Below are 15,342 nucleotides of genomic sequence, written 5' to 3' on the forward strand. Positions count from 1 at the left end.
GGCTTAGGTTGATCGATATTTGCTATTGGTCCGCTGTCCGAAGACTCAAGGTAGATCTGTCGGCATTCACAGACCTTGAAGTCCCCGTCTATCTTTTATGTCCTATTGTTTTCTTTTATTCAGACAGTTGTATTTCTTTCAGGCTATTACTTGTAGTAAATTCTAGAATGCCCGTGAATTGTGACTCCAGATCCGGGTGGTAGTAGTTAATACAGATTTATGATATTCCGCACTTATTATATTTTACCTTAGTTAATTATTGAATGAAATTAAGGAATTGGTTAATGATTCTCTAACGTTGGCTTCTCTAGTAAGTAAAATGTTAGGCGCCATCACGGTCCCGTCGGTGAGAAATTTTGGGTCGTGACAAAGAGTATAAAAACATTAAGAGTAAATTACATGTTGCATTCTGATCATGAAAGCACCCAGTTGTTCTTGGATCTTCTTGGCTACTTCTAGACTGATGTTGTTGTCTACTTCCGATTCACATGTTCAAGCTTCTCTTCCAACTTTCTTTGTAACTCTTGCTCCATGTTCCTTTTCAACTCGGCAGTCATTTGTACGCGTTCTTCTTGGAACTTTCGATCCATATAAGCTTGCATCTCTTGACGCTCAATTTCTATTGCAGAAGACATACTAGCCTCTATGTTTGTCGCTTGCGTGTGACTCTTTTTTGGAGGCTTCCTTCCATACCCATTACCGTGAACATAACATGTCCTTTCACCAAGAACAGAGGATAAAATCTCATCTCTAGTCATGGGATGCTCTATCTCTTCAGATTGTTGCTGAGCCACAAGTTCCTAGAGCTGGCACTGCAATTACGCATAGATATTTACACCAAAACTAATAAAAAGGAGTAAAAGATAGTAAGATATTGATTTAAGAATATTACATGAATTTGTTGGGATTGTGGATCCACCCACACTGTTTCTCCTCTATCATTTTTACGTGTATGTTGGATCTCCCAAACTCTATCTAGTGGTTCCTTATCTCCAGTGGAAGGATTTTTCTAAAATATATTTCAATAGGAAAATAATACAGAATCAAATAAATGAATATATAAATAACAAAGATGTTTAAATAATAACATGAAAATAAATATATTTCACCATCGATTCCTCTACTTCTGTAAAAGACCTTATACCATACGCATGCTTAGTAATTTATTTTTTCCTATTCTTTCTATTTCTCTCGCTTACAACCTGCATTAAGTCAATGGTTAAGAAACCATTATCCAAAGGGCAGTGAACCAAACATTATTATTAAGTTACCTTAAATTCCGGACATCCAAAATACTCTACTAAGTATTTCCAGTCCTCTAGTTCAACATCTTCAGGTCGACGAGACAATATGTTTCCTTCAGCAACATGGCGAGAGTAGCGAATGCTCAGTCGAGCTTTCCATGCTTTGAAAAGTCATTGCATAGTGTCTATAACTCATCTTACTTCCCTAAAGTAAGAAAAAATTTCTCTTTACAGAGAGTTCTACATGGGTTAAAGTCAGCACTTACATAGCAAAATATAATCTCAAAAACATGATTTACAAAGAGTGCTGCAATTAACTTTAAACCAATAGTTGCATTTGTCAACAAACAAAATTATATAACACAACCAAGAGTTCTTTTCCAGTATATCTCTAAAGATAAATGAATGATAAAGTCATGAAATATTTTACATAAGGAATGACAAGGCTGGAACCTAGATACATTTATGAACTAATGAGACTAAGAAACAGTTCATTTCAAGATTATGAAAATTTCAGCCAATCAAATAGTTAAGAAAATATAACTTTCAAATGCAAAATTACGTTGTCAAAGGGGATATCATCAAAATACCTTGACTGCGATAAATAGACGAACTAGAACTTAATTGACTCCATTTATCTATTTTAGTTTGTCTAAGTTGTTTTCAATTTAACACTATAAATTGATAAATTATATTATTTATTAAATAATTAGCAGAAAATAATAAGAACTAGCACTCATTAGAGACATGAAAAAGCTCAAAAAATGGAGCGCTATATGAAAACAGATGTATATCACAAAGACGATGAACAAGCAGAGAAGGAATTATGAACAAAATAAAGGAAGTAACATCTTAAAAATGAATCAAATAAATCCTAATGTTTTTCACTTCTAATATCTTTCCCAATGTATAGCTCAAAAGAATCTTCAGTGACCTCACTACATAAAATATTATTGGGAAAAAATTTATGAAATATATGGAATTCTGTCAAAAAATATCAGGAAAAATAACAGACCCATACCACACAACATCTCATTTCAGCATTATACCAAACATGCAATCACCAAAAATTTAAGAATTTCAAAACAAAAAAATCAACTTACCCAACAAAAGAGATTGTCAACACCGAGAAGGACTTTACACGATGATATTATTGGAAAACATACTTTCTACTCCTGTAGATTTCAAATAGGTTAGAGAAATTAGAGGTAAAATTGTTGAAATTCTCACTCTCCCTAACTGCATTTAACACCCAAAAGGGTTTGGGGTTTGCACACATTACCTGATTCAAAAATACAATCTGAGAATACAACTTGTGTTAGGGCTTTTGGGTTTCATAAATAAGGCTCACATATTGTGATTAAACAAAAGTGAAAGATTTAATTTGAAAAATTTGAAGAAGAAATAGAGCTTTTGCAAGAGAATCGAGAAGAGGGAAGAAGAAAGGCTTCGGTCTTTTCTTTTGTTCAGAGCTTAACTTTAGGACTTAGTATTTTTTTATTTTGTCTACTTGGGTCTTTTATTTAGTTTTTTATTTTTAAAAGTCAAATAATTACACTATTAGAGGCGACCCACTTGCCTCAAAACACCTTCAGAGGCGACTATCTATCAGTCGCTACTAAATATTTGGAGCCAAATTTTTGTTCATAGCAGGAACTAAGAATTCAAGATTTAGTGGCACATATTAGAGGCTACCTGCGAAAGTCGTCAGTAAAAGTTTTCATTTTGTAGCGACTTATCAAGTCGCCACAATGAATATACCATTTGTAATAATAAATAAAGTCGCCACTAAATATCGCCACTAAAAGATAGATTTCTTGTAGTGACAGTATCCCTCAATCACCGAAGTATAATTACTGTAGTGCAAAGCAAAGTATTGGGGTATATTTTAAATATCCCAAAACTCGTTTCATCACTATCTAATAAGATTCACTTGGATTACTCGCGTATAGACTCAATTTACTTATAGCACAAGCTATATCTGGACGAGTACAATTCATGATATATATTAAGCATCCCAACACACGAGCATAATCCAATTGTGATATGCTTTGGCCTTTGTTCTTTGGAGTCTTTGCAACTTTAAAATCTAAGTGGTTAAATTTTTCAAATATTGTTTTAATGTTATGAGAATGCGACAATACTAGACGTTAAGGAGTCTTATAGATTTTAGTACCCAAAATTAAATCGTTAACTCCCAAGTCTTTCATATCAAACTTGCTAGTTAGCATACGCTTAGTCGCATTTATGTTGGCACTATCAATACTCATTATCAGCATATCATCTATATATAAGCAAACAATGACTATGTGATTTGGAACATTTTTTATCTACACAAATTTATCACATTCATTTATCTTTAAACCATTTGACAATATTATTTGGTCAAATTTTACATGCCATTATTTGGGTGCTTGTTTTAGTCTGTAAATCGACTTAGCAAGTCTACATACTTTTTTTACTTTACCTAGAATCACAAACCCTTCAGGTTGTTCCATATAAATTTCTTCCTCCAAATCTCCATTTAAGAAGGCTGTTTTAATGTCCATTTGATGAATTTCAAGACCATATACCGCAGTTAATGCTACTAACGTTCGTATGGACGTAATTCTTGTAACTGGAGAGTATGTATCAAAATAATCAATACCTTCTCGTTGTCTATACTCTTTGACCATAAGTCTTGCCTTATATTTGTAAATAGTACCATCATCATTCATTTTCCTCTTAAAAATCCATTTAGAACCCAACGGTTTATTGCATGGAGGAAGATCAACTAATTCCCATGTATAGTTGTTCAGTATGGATTCTATTTTACTATTTATTTCCTCTTCCCAAAATAATGATTCGGAAGAAGATATAGCTTCTTTAAATGTTCGAGGTTGCTCTAGTAGTAAGTACCCTCCACTTCCAACCAAGAGGTTGTGAGTTCGAGTCACCCCAAGAGTAAGGTGAGGAGTTCTTGGAGGGAGGGAGTTGAGGGTCTATTGAAAACAGCCTCTCTACCCCAGGGTAGGGGTAAGGTCTGCATACACACTACCCTTCCCAAACCCCATTAGTGGGATTATACTGGGTTGTTGTTGTTGTAAATGTTCGAGGCTCATTTTCCAATAAGAAAGTCACAAAATCTGGTCCAAACGAAGTAGACGTTTTTTGATGTTTACTACATCTTGGATCCTCTTGATTATACGTACTTTCCTTTGTTTCTTCCCGAGGTCGTTTAGATCCTTCACCAATCGACTCACATTTCTTTTTATACGGATATATATTTTTGAAGAATTCAGCATTATCTGATTCTATAACCGTATTATTATGGATGCCAGAATTTTCTGATTTATGACCAGAAATAGCTATGCATTACTATTGGTTGCATATCCTATGAAAATATAATAAACGATTTTCGGTCCTATCTTTACCCTTTTGGGTTTAGGAACTTTCACTTTTGCCAAACACCCCCACACTTTAAAATAATTCAAGATGGGCTTCCTCCCTTTTTATTTTTCATATGGAATGGATTGCGTTTTGCTATGGGGGTACTCGATTTAGAATTCGGTTAGCCGTAAGAATGGCTTCCCCCCCCCCCCCCCCCCCACATATTCTGTGGCAAACCAGAACTTCTCAACAAAGCGTTCATCATCTCCTTTAATAATTGATTCTTTCTTTCCGCAATCCCATTTGATTGGGGAGTGTAAAGGGCCGTCATTTTGATTTTCTTGTTAAGTTGCGTTTCAACTTTATATTTGTATTACTTGAATGCATCTATTGATTCATCTTTACTATTAAGTAAGTAAACATAGCAATATCGAGTACTGCCGTAAGAATAAGTTATGAAATACTTTTTTCCAACGCTAGATGGTATTGACTTCATGTTGCAAATATCTGTGTGAATTAAGTCTAAAGGATTTGAACTCCTTTCAACAGACTTATAAGGATGTTTAACATACTTAGATTCCACATATATTTAACATTTTGATTTGTCGCATTCAAACTTTGGCAATACTTCCAAATTAATCATTTTTCACAAGATTTTTTAATTGACATGTCCCAATCGTATATGTCATAAATCATTTGACTCAAGTAAGTAAGAAGAAGCTAAAATTTTATTATTCTCAATGACCATAATAGAGCGCCACGTGGAACCGGAGACAGATGAAAAGCAAGAAAAATGGAAATCATGTCAGGGGGCACCAATCTCGGTTGTCCCCGAAGGGAATGCTGCTCATAAATACAAATAAAGGCCTGCCACCCGAGAACAATCAATGAAGAATATTTTATAGCATTAAGTATGTAGTCCGTTACAGAGAATATGGCATTAATTGCATGTCGTTACATATTCTTCAATGGCCCCCATACTTGTCATTTAAGAGGGGCTTGATCCTATGACCTTGTTCCCTAGGTGAAACTATAAATAGTGAGCTCACCAACCATTGTAACAAATGCATTTTTTGACAAACTTATGCTCTGTATTGTTTGAAGCTTAATAACACTTAATTTTCTTGCTTATTAATATCGTTATTACTACCTCCGGAAGCTCTGCTCTCGAAATCAAGATCTCTGCTGTCTTATCTCGATTTCAATGCTAAGTCTTATATTCTTGCTTAATTTATTTATCATTTTGGGATCAAATCGATTCGCTTATCTATAAAGCACGTATAAATTCAACTATATCATTTTACGGGTAAACACTTTGGCGCCCACCGTAAGGCTTAGACAATTGTGTAATAGAGTTGATTCTTGCATCTATTACTAACCTGTTTGATTTTTTGTTCTTAGCAAAAATCATAAAAATGGCTGATAATGATGTTAACATCGCACACAACGTTGAGGCCCAAGGAAATCAGCATCAGCACGATGACATGATCAGTGATACCCGCAACGAGGGGGATGAAACCACGTCGGTCCATGGCGGACCATATCCATGACATGTTCGAGAGGCGACTCTTGATGATACTGAAGACGAGCACGCTGCTGAAACAGTAAGGATCTCGAGGGAGAAATAAAAGACTATTATGGGCCACCCCTCTCGCAAGAATTAGGTCATGACAGAGTTGAGGCAAGCATTGTCAGGCGCTTCAAACAATGCGAATGGACGGGGTCCAGTTCCTCCCGGTGCTCCCGCAAACCAAACAACGGTGAGGGTCGAAAACAACACCCTAAGGGGCGAAGTTGGCTTCGATAGGGCCGAGGAGGACGGTAACAAATCTGGTTACAACAATGAGAATGATCCCTTTAAAACTGAACTCATGTGGTTTATGAGGGAAATAAACGGCCGAATATATCAATTTCTGGGGGCGCCACTAGTATTTAAAGGACCAGACTCAAAGAAATACACCCAATTGTCATTCAAACCAAGCGCGACACCAGAATTGATCACGAACCGGTTCAAGATGCCAGACGTACCAAAATATGAGCAACTTCAGATCCTCAAGAGCACATCACCACCTATACAATGACGGTGAAGGGGAACGACTTAGCTCTGAACGAGATTGAGTCAGCCTTATTGAAGAAATTCGGGGAGACCCTCATTAAAGGGGCCCTGGCATGGTATTCTCTTTTACCCGAGCACTCAATAGATTCCTTCGAGATGCTCGCGGATTCTTTTATCAAGGCCCATGCCCGGGCCAGGAAGGTACATGCCCGAAAGGCCTACATATTCAGGATTGCACAAAGAGAGTCCGAATTGCTATGAGAGTTCGTGACTAGATTCTAGAAAGAAAGGATGATACTACCATCGAACCGGACGAATGGGTAGCTAAAGCATTTACTAAAGGGCTGTATCCGAGAAGTTCCGACACTTCCCAAAAATTGAAAGAATGTCTGCTCGAGGTCCAGGCCACAACATGGGTAAATGTTCACAACCGGTACGAGTCAAAGATAAGCATTGAGGATGACAAGGTCGGTTTCCCGGCATCAATCAAGGGTCAGGACCGGGAGAAGAATAAAGATAAATTAAACCCGGACCGGTACGAGTCGAATACAACTTCAACGTTAGCATGGTGGAATTAATGTTAGCTATGAGGAACATTAAGGAAGCGCAGTTCCCGAAGCCAATGAGATCTGATCCCAGTCAGAGGGATCCTAATTTATTATGCAAGTACCATAAGACCAACGGCCACAGACTGGGAACTGCCGGCATCTGTGCGAGAAGGTGGTGACATTGCTGAAAAATGGCCATCTTAGAGATATCTTAAGTGACCAGACCAAGAAAAACTACGGTCGCAACCGGGATAACGCGGAACCCTCGAAAGCGGGGGCAGATCCCCCTTGTGTGACGATCAACATAATTTTCGAGGGGAACGAGATTAATATGGTAACTTTCTCGACAGCTAAAAAGATGAAGGTATCGGTGACCCATAGAAAGAGACTCCAGGAAGTCACTGAGGATGAAATCACCTTCACGGAGGAGGACGCAGATGGACTCTTACTTCCATACAATGATGCCTTGGTAATCTCTCTTAATATTTTAGATTCAAGATTAAATGTGTTTTGGTGGACCCAGAGAGTTCATCCAACATTATCTAGTGGAGAGTGCTAGAACATGCCAAACTAACCGGAAGCACAATTCCGACCACAAAACTTCTCGCCGGGTTCAATTTAGCAAGTGTAACAACCCGAGGCGAAATCCTGCTGCCCACAAATGCCGAAGGGGTATTGAAGATGACCCCTTTTGAAGTAGTAGATGGTGATATGGGTTACAATATCATTCTTGGGAGACCATGGCTGCACGAGATAAAGGATGTACCATCAACTCCTGAAATTCCAAACGCCGGTGGGAATTAAACAGATAAGAGGTGACCAACCGGCAGCAAGGGAGATGAACACGATCTCAATTTCTAGTATCAAAGGGAAGGAGCATGCGGCATGGCAATTATAGGAACCGGCAACTTCTCTCGACAAAAACAAAGTCAATATGGGGGATGAGTCGTTGGAATCCTATCAGGTACCAAGATATTTTCAGGTACCGGAAGAGACAGACGCAACCAAATCCATGGAGGAAGAACTCGAGAAAGTCGCATTATTTGAAAACTTCTTGGAGAGGAAATTACACTTGGGGACAAGATTAACCCCCGAGCTTAGGTCAGGATTTATTGAATTTCTTAAATTTAACGTTGACTGTTTTGCGTGGTCGCATGCGGATATGACAGGAATCCCGCCAGAAGTGGTCGTGCATAAATTAAGCCTGAATCCTAACATCCCTCCAGTGAGGCAAAAAAATGCCCTATTGCCGAGGTCAGAAACAAATTCATCAAAGAAGAGGTAACTTGTTTGCTTGATATTGGTTCAATCCGAGAGGTAAAGTATCCTGACTGGCTTGCTAACGTAGTGATAGTTCCAAAGAAGAATAATAAATTTTGCATGTGCATAGACTATAATAATCTGAATAAGGCGTGCCCAAAAGGCTCGTTCCCATTGCCAAACATTGATCAAATGATTGATGTGACGACTAGGTACGAGTTGATGAGTTTCCTTGATGCTTACTTCGGGTACAATCAAATTAAGATTAACTCAGAGGATCAGGAAAAATCTTTGTTTATAACGAACTTTGGCACATGTTGCTATAATATGATGACTTTCGGGCTTAAGAACGCCGGAGCCACTTATCAGATACTTGTAAACAAAATGTTTGAGAAACAAATAGGAAAAGACATGGAAGATTACATAGATAATATGATGGTTAAGACTTTGAACACAAGAGATCATCTTAAAGACCTGCAGGAAACCTTTGACATCCTAAGAAAGCAGAACATGAAGATTAACCCCCAAAATGGCACATTAGAGTCAGTTCCGGCAAGTTCTTGGGGTTCCTTGTGTCACAAAAGGGGATCGAAGTCAATCCCGATAAAATTAAATCCATCGAGGACATCCCTGACCAGCTGTCAAATATTAAAGAGGTTCAAAGGTTGGCAGGAAGACTGACCGCTTTAAGCAGATTCATTTCTCGGTCTTCGAAAAAATGTCATCACTTCTTTTCACTTCTCAAAAAGAAGAATAACTTTGAATGGACTGTAGAATTCCAGCAGGCTCTAAAGGATTTGAAAAGGAATTTATCAAGCCCTCCATTATTATCAAAACTGAAGGAAGGCAAACAATTACTGATTTATTTAGAGGTCTCAGAGGTAGTGGTAAGTGCCGTTTTAGTCCGTGAGGACGAAGGTACGCAATTAAAATTTTAATGGGACCGGAAACTCGCTACCCACATCTCGAAAAATTGGCCTTAGCTCTCGTAGTCGCCGCTCAAAAACTTAGGCCTTATTTCCAATGTCATCCGATAGTCGTGGTGACAACCTTTCCCCTGCGGAATATCCTTCGTAAACCTGAACTTTCAGGTTGACCGGCCAAGTGGGCAGTCGAAATGAGTGAATTTGACATAGAGTATAAACTTAGAACTGCGATTAAGTTACAAATTTAGGCCGACTTTGTGGACGATTTTAGTCCGGGACTGTTAAAATTGGCTACCAAAGAAGCAGTGATGGTGTTGGAATCGACGACAGGAGTGTGGACCTTGTTCACAGACGGAGTCTCCAATGTGAAAGGGTTAGGGCTCGGCGTATTTGTAATCACGCCTTTGGGAGAAACCCTAAGGTAGGCCATAATAACGGTTCCTTTGACTAACAATAAAGCCGAGTATGAAGCTTTGATTGCAAGAGTTGAGCTGGCTCGGGGAATGAACTCCGAGGTCATAGAAATTAAATATGGTTCCCAATTGGTAGTAAATCAGGTCTACGGGATCTTTCAAGCCAAAGAGGAATGCATGCAATAATATATAGTGATAGTCCATGCTATGCTCGTACGGTTCAGGGAATGGTCGATTACACACATCACGAGGGAAGAAAACGCGGAAGAAGATGCACTAGCTAATCTGGGATTGTCCATAGAAATTAAAGGAACAGACTCTGATTCGGTCGTGCAGCTTATCCATTCAGTATTGGACGTACGCTGCTATTATGAAGTAAACGTGGCCAATTTGGTCTAGGACTGGAGAAATGAGATCATTGACTATCTCGAGCATGGAATGCTATCTGAAGATCCCAAGGTATCTCGGGCGTCGCGCACTAAACCAGCTCGATACAGCTTCAAGGGAGGTCAATTATATAGAAGATCTTTTCAACACCCATTGGCCTGATGTTTGGGAGCCTCCAAAGTTAACTATGTCATAAGGGAAGTCCACTAAGAGATCTGCGAAAATCACTCCGGTGTGGATTCCTTGGTAGTAAAGCTAATTAGGACAGGATACTACTGGCCCCGGATGGAACAAGATGCTAAGGCTTATGTTCGGAAATGCGGTAAGTGTCAATGCCACTCACTAATGGTACATCAACCGACAGAGTTTCTGCATTCGGTTTTGTCGCCCTGACCATTCATGAAATAGGGGATGGATATAGTCGGTCCACTACTGCCAACTTCCGGTAAGGTAAGATTGCTTTTAATTTTGACTAACTACTTTTCTAAGTGGGTTGAATCATGTCCTTACTAGAAAATTGGCGAGCACGAAGTGATAGATTTCCTGTGGGAGAATATAATTTGCAGATTCAGGATACCAAAAGAGAGAGCCTATGACAACGGGCCACAATTTATAGGCGCTAAGGTCACAAAATTCCATGAAGACCTGAAAATCAAAAGAATCACTTCTTCACCTTATCACCCGAGTGAAAACGGTCAAGAAGAATCAACAAACAATGTGATTATCCAAAATCTCAAAAAGAGATTGGAAGCGGCCAAAGGAAAATGGCCCAAGAGCTACTGGGAGTATTGTGGGCGTAACGAACAACGACCAAATCAAGCACGTAGGAGATTCCTTTCTCTCTTGTATACAGAGCAGAAGCCTTGATCCCGGTGGAAGTAGGAGAACCTACCATGAGATACTTCTTGGCGGATGAAGAAATAAATAACGAGGCACTATTTGTCAAATTGGAGCAGCTCGACGAATGCAGGGACTTGGCGCATATATGGATGGCAGCCCAAAACACAGAGAATGGAAAGATATTACAATCGAAGAGCCAACCTCTGTTATTTCAAAGTAGGATACTTGGTTTTAAGAAAAGTAACTCAGAACACCTGGAAGCTCAACGCAAGAAAACTAGGTCCGATGTGGGAAGACCCCTATCGGGTTTCAGCTGTCACAGGTAAAGGGCCATATGAATTAGAAAGTCAAGACGGTGTAAAGTTGTCGAGCAACTAGAATGTGGCACACCTCAAAAGATACTATTGCTGACGAGCACCGCCAATACTAAAAGTTTGTGCTGCACTCTTTTTCCCTATGTGTAGTTTTTGTCCCAATTGGGTTTTTCTGGCAAGGTTTTTAGTGAGGCAGCAATGAAAAGCATACTACAAAGAAAAGATCATCAGCAGAAGTAAGACCTTTAAACAACAAGGCATGGAAGCGGAGAACTGCTACGGGACTGTTAGATAATCTTTTGCTCGGTAGCAAAGTTCCTATCGGGAAGTAAAGTTTGCTATCGGGCCAAAGATTATCCAACCATTCACTAGTGCAAGACTTCCAGTGTTCAAATTCACCTTCTTCATATTCGAACACTGGGGGGGATGATATGAGAATATGGCAACATGACATCCACATCGACCGAGACTACGAAATATATGAATAAAGTTGTATCATCGGGACCGGGGACTGCGCGACCAGACCCGTAGAAACAAGTTGTACAAATAAGCCACAAGTAATGGAAATTTCTTTTTAGCACAACTAATGCTTATGTACTTTTGAAATGGAAGGAATAAAGTAAAGTTCTTTTATTTTTATCTTGTTTCTTGTCCGAATGATGAATTAATTTTATCATTTGAAAGTTAAACAAGTACTTCGAATGCTAGTGTTGTAATGAACATGAGACATCCTCTTTAGGAGCACCATAAACATAAGAGGGCCTTCTCTTATGAAACCCTCGATTTCGGAAGAACTTATGCCCGGTATCCAAATGCTATTGGGGAAAAGCACATCTGAAGCCTTGCATAACTCGACGCAAAAAAGAAATATTTGCGCAATGCTTAAACGAAAAAGCACTTTTATATACAACAAACATGCCAAGCAGCACATATACAAAAGTATGGGGGAAAAAGCAAAGAAAGCAAAAGATAAACTATTGCATCCCTAGAATCCGGGGAAGAGAAGCATCTGCGCTTCAGGACAAGTAGGTGGATCTGCCGCCGGCTCAAGAACTTGGCCTTCACCATCTTCCCTTTCAAGTTCTTCTTCAGCTGAGAACTCAGAACCGGAACCAGAAAAGTCAGTTGCATTGGGTTAGACTGGGAGACCCCTTCGGGCAGTTGACTCCAGCTCACGGGCCTTGACAATTTCGGCATCACAGTCAATAACGCCCGCTTTAGCCTCTTCCAAGGTTTTTCTCCTCATGTTATACATAGAATATATTTTTTCAACAATGAGGGAAGCCGCTCGGTGCTGAAGTTCTTTCTTAAGCCGGTCAACCTCGGTCGAAAGGTTATTCCGCTCAGATCTAATGGCCTGGAGGCTGACATCAAGGTCACAGATAGTGGAGTTAAAAACTTTGTGGAGTTAAAAACTTTATTATGCTCTATGACCCTCTTATGCCTCTTTTCCAACCAGGCATACTTCTCCTCAATAGCAGCACCTTCTTCAGTTTTGGAGTTCAAGGCTGCCTCAAAATTATTCAGTCTTTCAGTAGAGGCAGCCTCGCGATCGGCACCATCAAGAACAATATTTTGGACCATAAACCACTTTGCCTTAGCTTCTTCAAATTACCCTTTACGGGATGGCTGATGGCGTTGTAGGTTGAGAAGCCGTTGCGACAAAATTAGTGCTAGTTATTGGTTGCTCATCAACCTAAGACGGAAGAGACCCGGTACCCAGCCTCACGGTACTGGGAACATTGACTGGGACTTGGAAGCGAGAGTCAACATCTTCTACTATATTACATTCTCCCCATAGCGCCTGGACGTCGTCTTCGGTAGGTGTAACTAGCTCAATAGATCGAGCATTCTGTTGAGCTGATGAAGGTCGTCATCTTCTATGAATAGAATCCCCCTCATCACTGGCTCCTCCAACATCGTCGATCACCATAGTGTCTACAGCTAACTCGGGCGCGACACTCTTCGTCTTTTTATTTTTGTCATCAGCCATGGAGGAATGCCGCCTTTTTTGTTGTTTGTTCTCCGACCGGGGACTTCGAAAGGAAGCACTTACACCGGAAGCAGGACCAATGACACCCGTTCGGGTGAATGCCTCCTATAGAAACCTCGCTGCATCAGCAGGATCAGCCAAAATATCCTCATCGAGGACGGTAACAGAGCCCCGTGGAAGACCTGAATTCAACAAGAAAGTAACGTTAGCCAGGTTTCCTATTCGTAAGGTAAAAACAAGATAAGTTCATTTCTGCGGCCCACTATGCGGCCGCAGAATCACTCTGCGGGCCGAAGAATGGCCGCAGAGTGAAGCAGAAAATTGGGCAAGTTTAGATGGTATTGTGCGGTCAATTATGCGGTCGGAAAATCATTTTGCGGGCCGTACATCGACCGCAGAACCAGCATGAGGAATACCGGGAGGAGATTTTGCGGTACGCTTTGCGATCGCAGAATCGATATACGGACCGCTGAACGGCCGCATACCCAGGCAGGGCTGCCTAGTTTCGGAAGGACATTTCGCAGCCCCTTTTGCGGACCACTGAAGCATTATGTGATTGCATATGCGATCACAGATTGGGTTCTGGAGCCTCATTTTCATGGTTTTATAAACCCGACCCTATTCTTATAAAACAATATTGGGGGTCATTTTAGAAGGCTCAAACTTATATTTTTAGAGTGGGGGAAGTGCTCTAGAGTGTTAGAAGGATTCCTCAAATATTTTATCCTCAATATTTGCTCAAATCCTGGAAGATTAGCAAGGGAAACTCACTAGGTCTTCATCCTAGAGGTAAGATTCTACACCCTAAACCTCAATTTCAAAATTTAACTAGGAATGGGTAATTAGTAAGATAATTTTTGGGTATGGGAGTTGTTTATTTTGCATGCATGTGTTATCAAGGGATGTAGGGAGATTGTTGAGCTAAAATGGTAAAGAATGTGTTGTGCGATGATGGGATCCTCCATGCAAGGGCCTTGAAACCTTAATGTACACCTAGTATTTGATAAAATTCTCAAAGGAGCTAGAACCATGAGTATCTTCCTAATTTTGGTTAAATTTGTTGCATTTCTAAAATAGATTGAAGTGCTAAGATTTTCATAACATTTTAGAGTTTAAGGAAGCTCAAGTGAGGTACGTTGGCTAAACTCTTTCCTTAGAATTGAACCCCACAAAGTCATTGTAAGTCCCAAGTTACTCATTATGAATTGATTATTCCGAATAAACTTTGCGTCAAAAGACTTTTGTGTTCAATATGTATTCCAAATGCTCTTGTTACGTTGTACTACTATTTGGTAATGTGTTCAAAGTATTGGTTTCTTGGTTAAATGCTATGACTTTAAGTTGCGTTTCAAATGATAGCTAATGCCAATTGTGTAAGAAATCTCAATGCACTTAAGACTCTTGTTTGCTCATATGTATGCTTATTGTCTTGAACATAAATCCCTTGTTGTTGAAAATCCATGATAATGGTTGAAAGTGAAAATGTGAGCACGAAATATAAAATATGAAATATGGCAACACGCCACACAAAAAGGGGATATTACAATTGTGACCACTAGTGCCAATGAAATAAAAAGATGTGAAAGAGGTATGAAATAGGATGATTGATAGAAAAGGATGATGTCTCGATGAGGCGTCCTAGCCGAGCGGGTCGTGATCGGATGCCATGCCACACACATGGTGGTGATTGTGTTGGAAATTGAAATTGAAATTGTGATTGTGGTTGATGTCTCATATGAGACGGCTTAGCCGATCGAGTCATGATCAGACGCCATGCCACACACATGGTGGTGACTGTGTCAGAAATTGTAATCGAAATTGTAAATGGTGGCATATCGGTACCAAAGATCTTCCAACTTAAAATATGGAAATCACTTGAAAACTTGTCTTGTCCCTAACTTGATGTTTTGGGCATTGTTTGGGACTCCCATTGATTTTATGATTGTTCATTCTTCTCTTATCATTCGTTCTATTGAGAGGGTGCTTAGTTAT

At 39.6% G+C, this 15,342-nt stretch overlaps 1 long non-coding RNA gene across 4 annotated transcripts; it reads right to left on the minus strand.

Annotated features, from left to right (window-relative positions):
- Positions 1-285: 285 nt before the first annotated feature.
- On the minus strand, positions 286-2,735 carry LOC104090903 (uncharacterized). 4 transcript variants are annotated; one of them, XR_004505600.2, is made up of 6 exons: positions 2,527-2,735; positions 2,348-2,419; positions 1,272-1,449; positions 1,110-1,202; positions 893-1,009; positions 286-806 (listed from the first exon to the last, which is right to left on the minus strand). It is a non-coding gene; the product is annotated as an uncharacterized lncRNA (long non-coding RNA). The 4 variants fall into 4 exon arrangements; XR_004505599.2 differs by having other exon boundaries at positions 1,272-1,470; XR_004505601.2 differs by having other exon boundaries at positions 1,272-1,484.
- Between the last annotated feature and the right edge of the window lie 12,607 nt (positions 2,736-15,342).

The sequence above is a fragment of the Nicotiana tomentosiformis genome, chromosome 4, assembly GCF_000390325.3.
Source record: "Nicotiana tomentosiformis chromosome 4, ASM39032v3, whole genome shotgun sequence".
Lineage (NCBI taxonomy): Eukaryota > Viridiplantae > Streptophyta > Magnoliopsida > Solanales > Solanaceae > Nicotiana > Nicotiana tomentosiformis.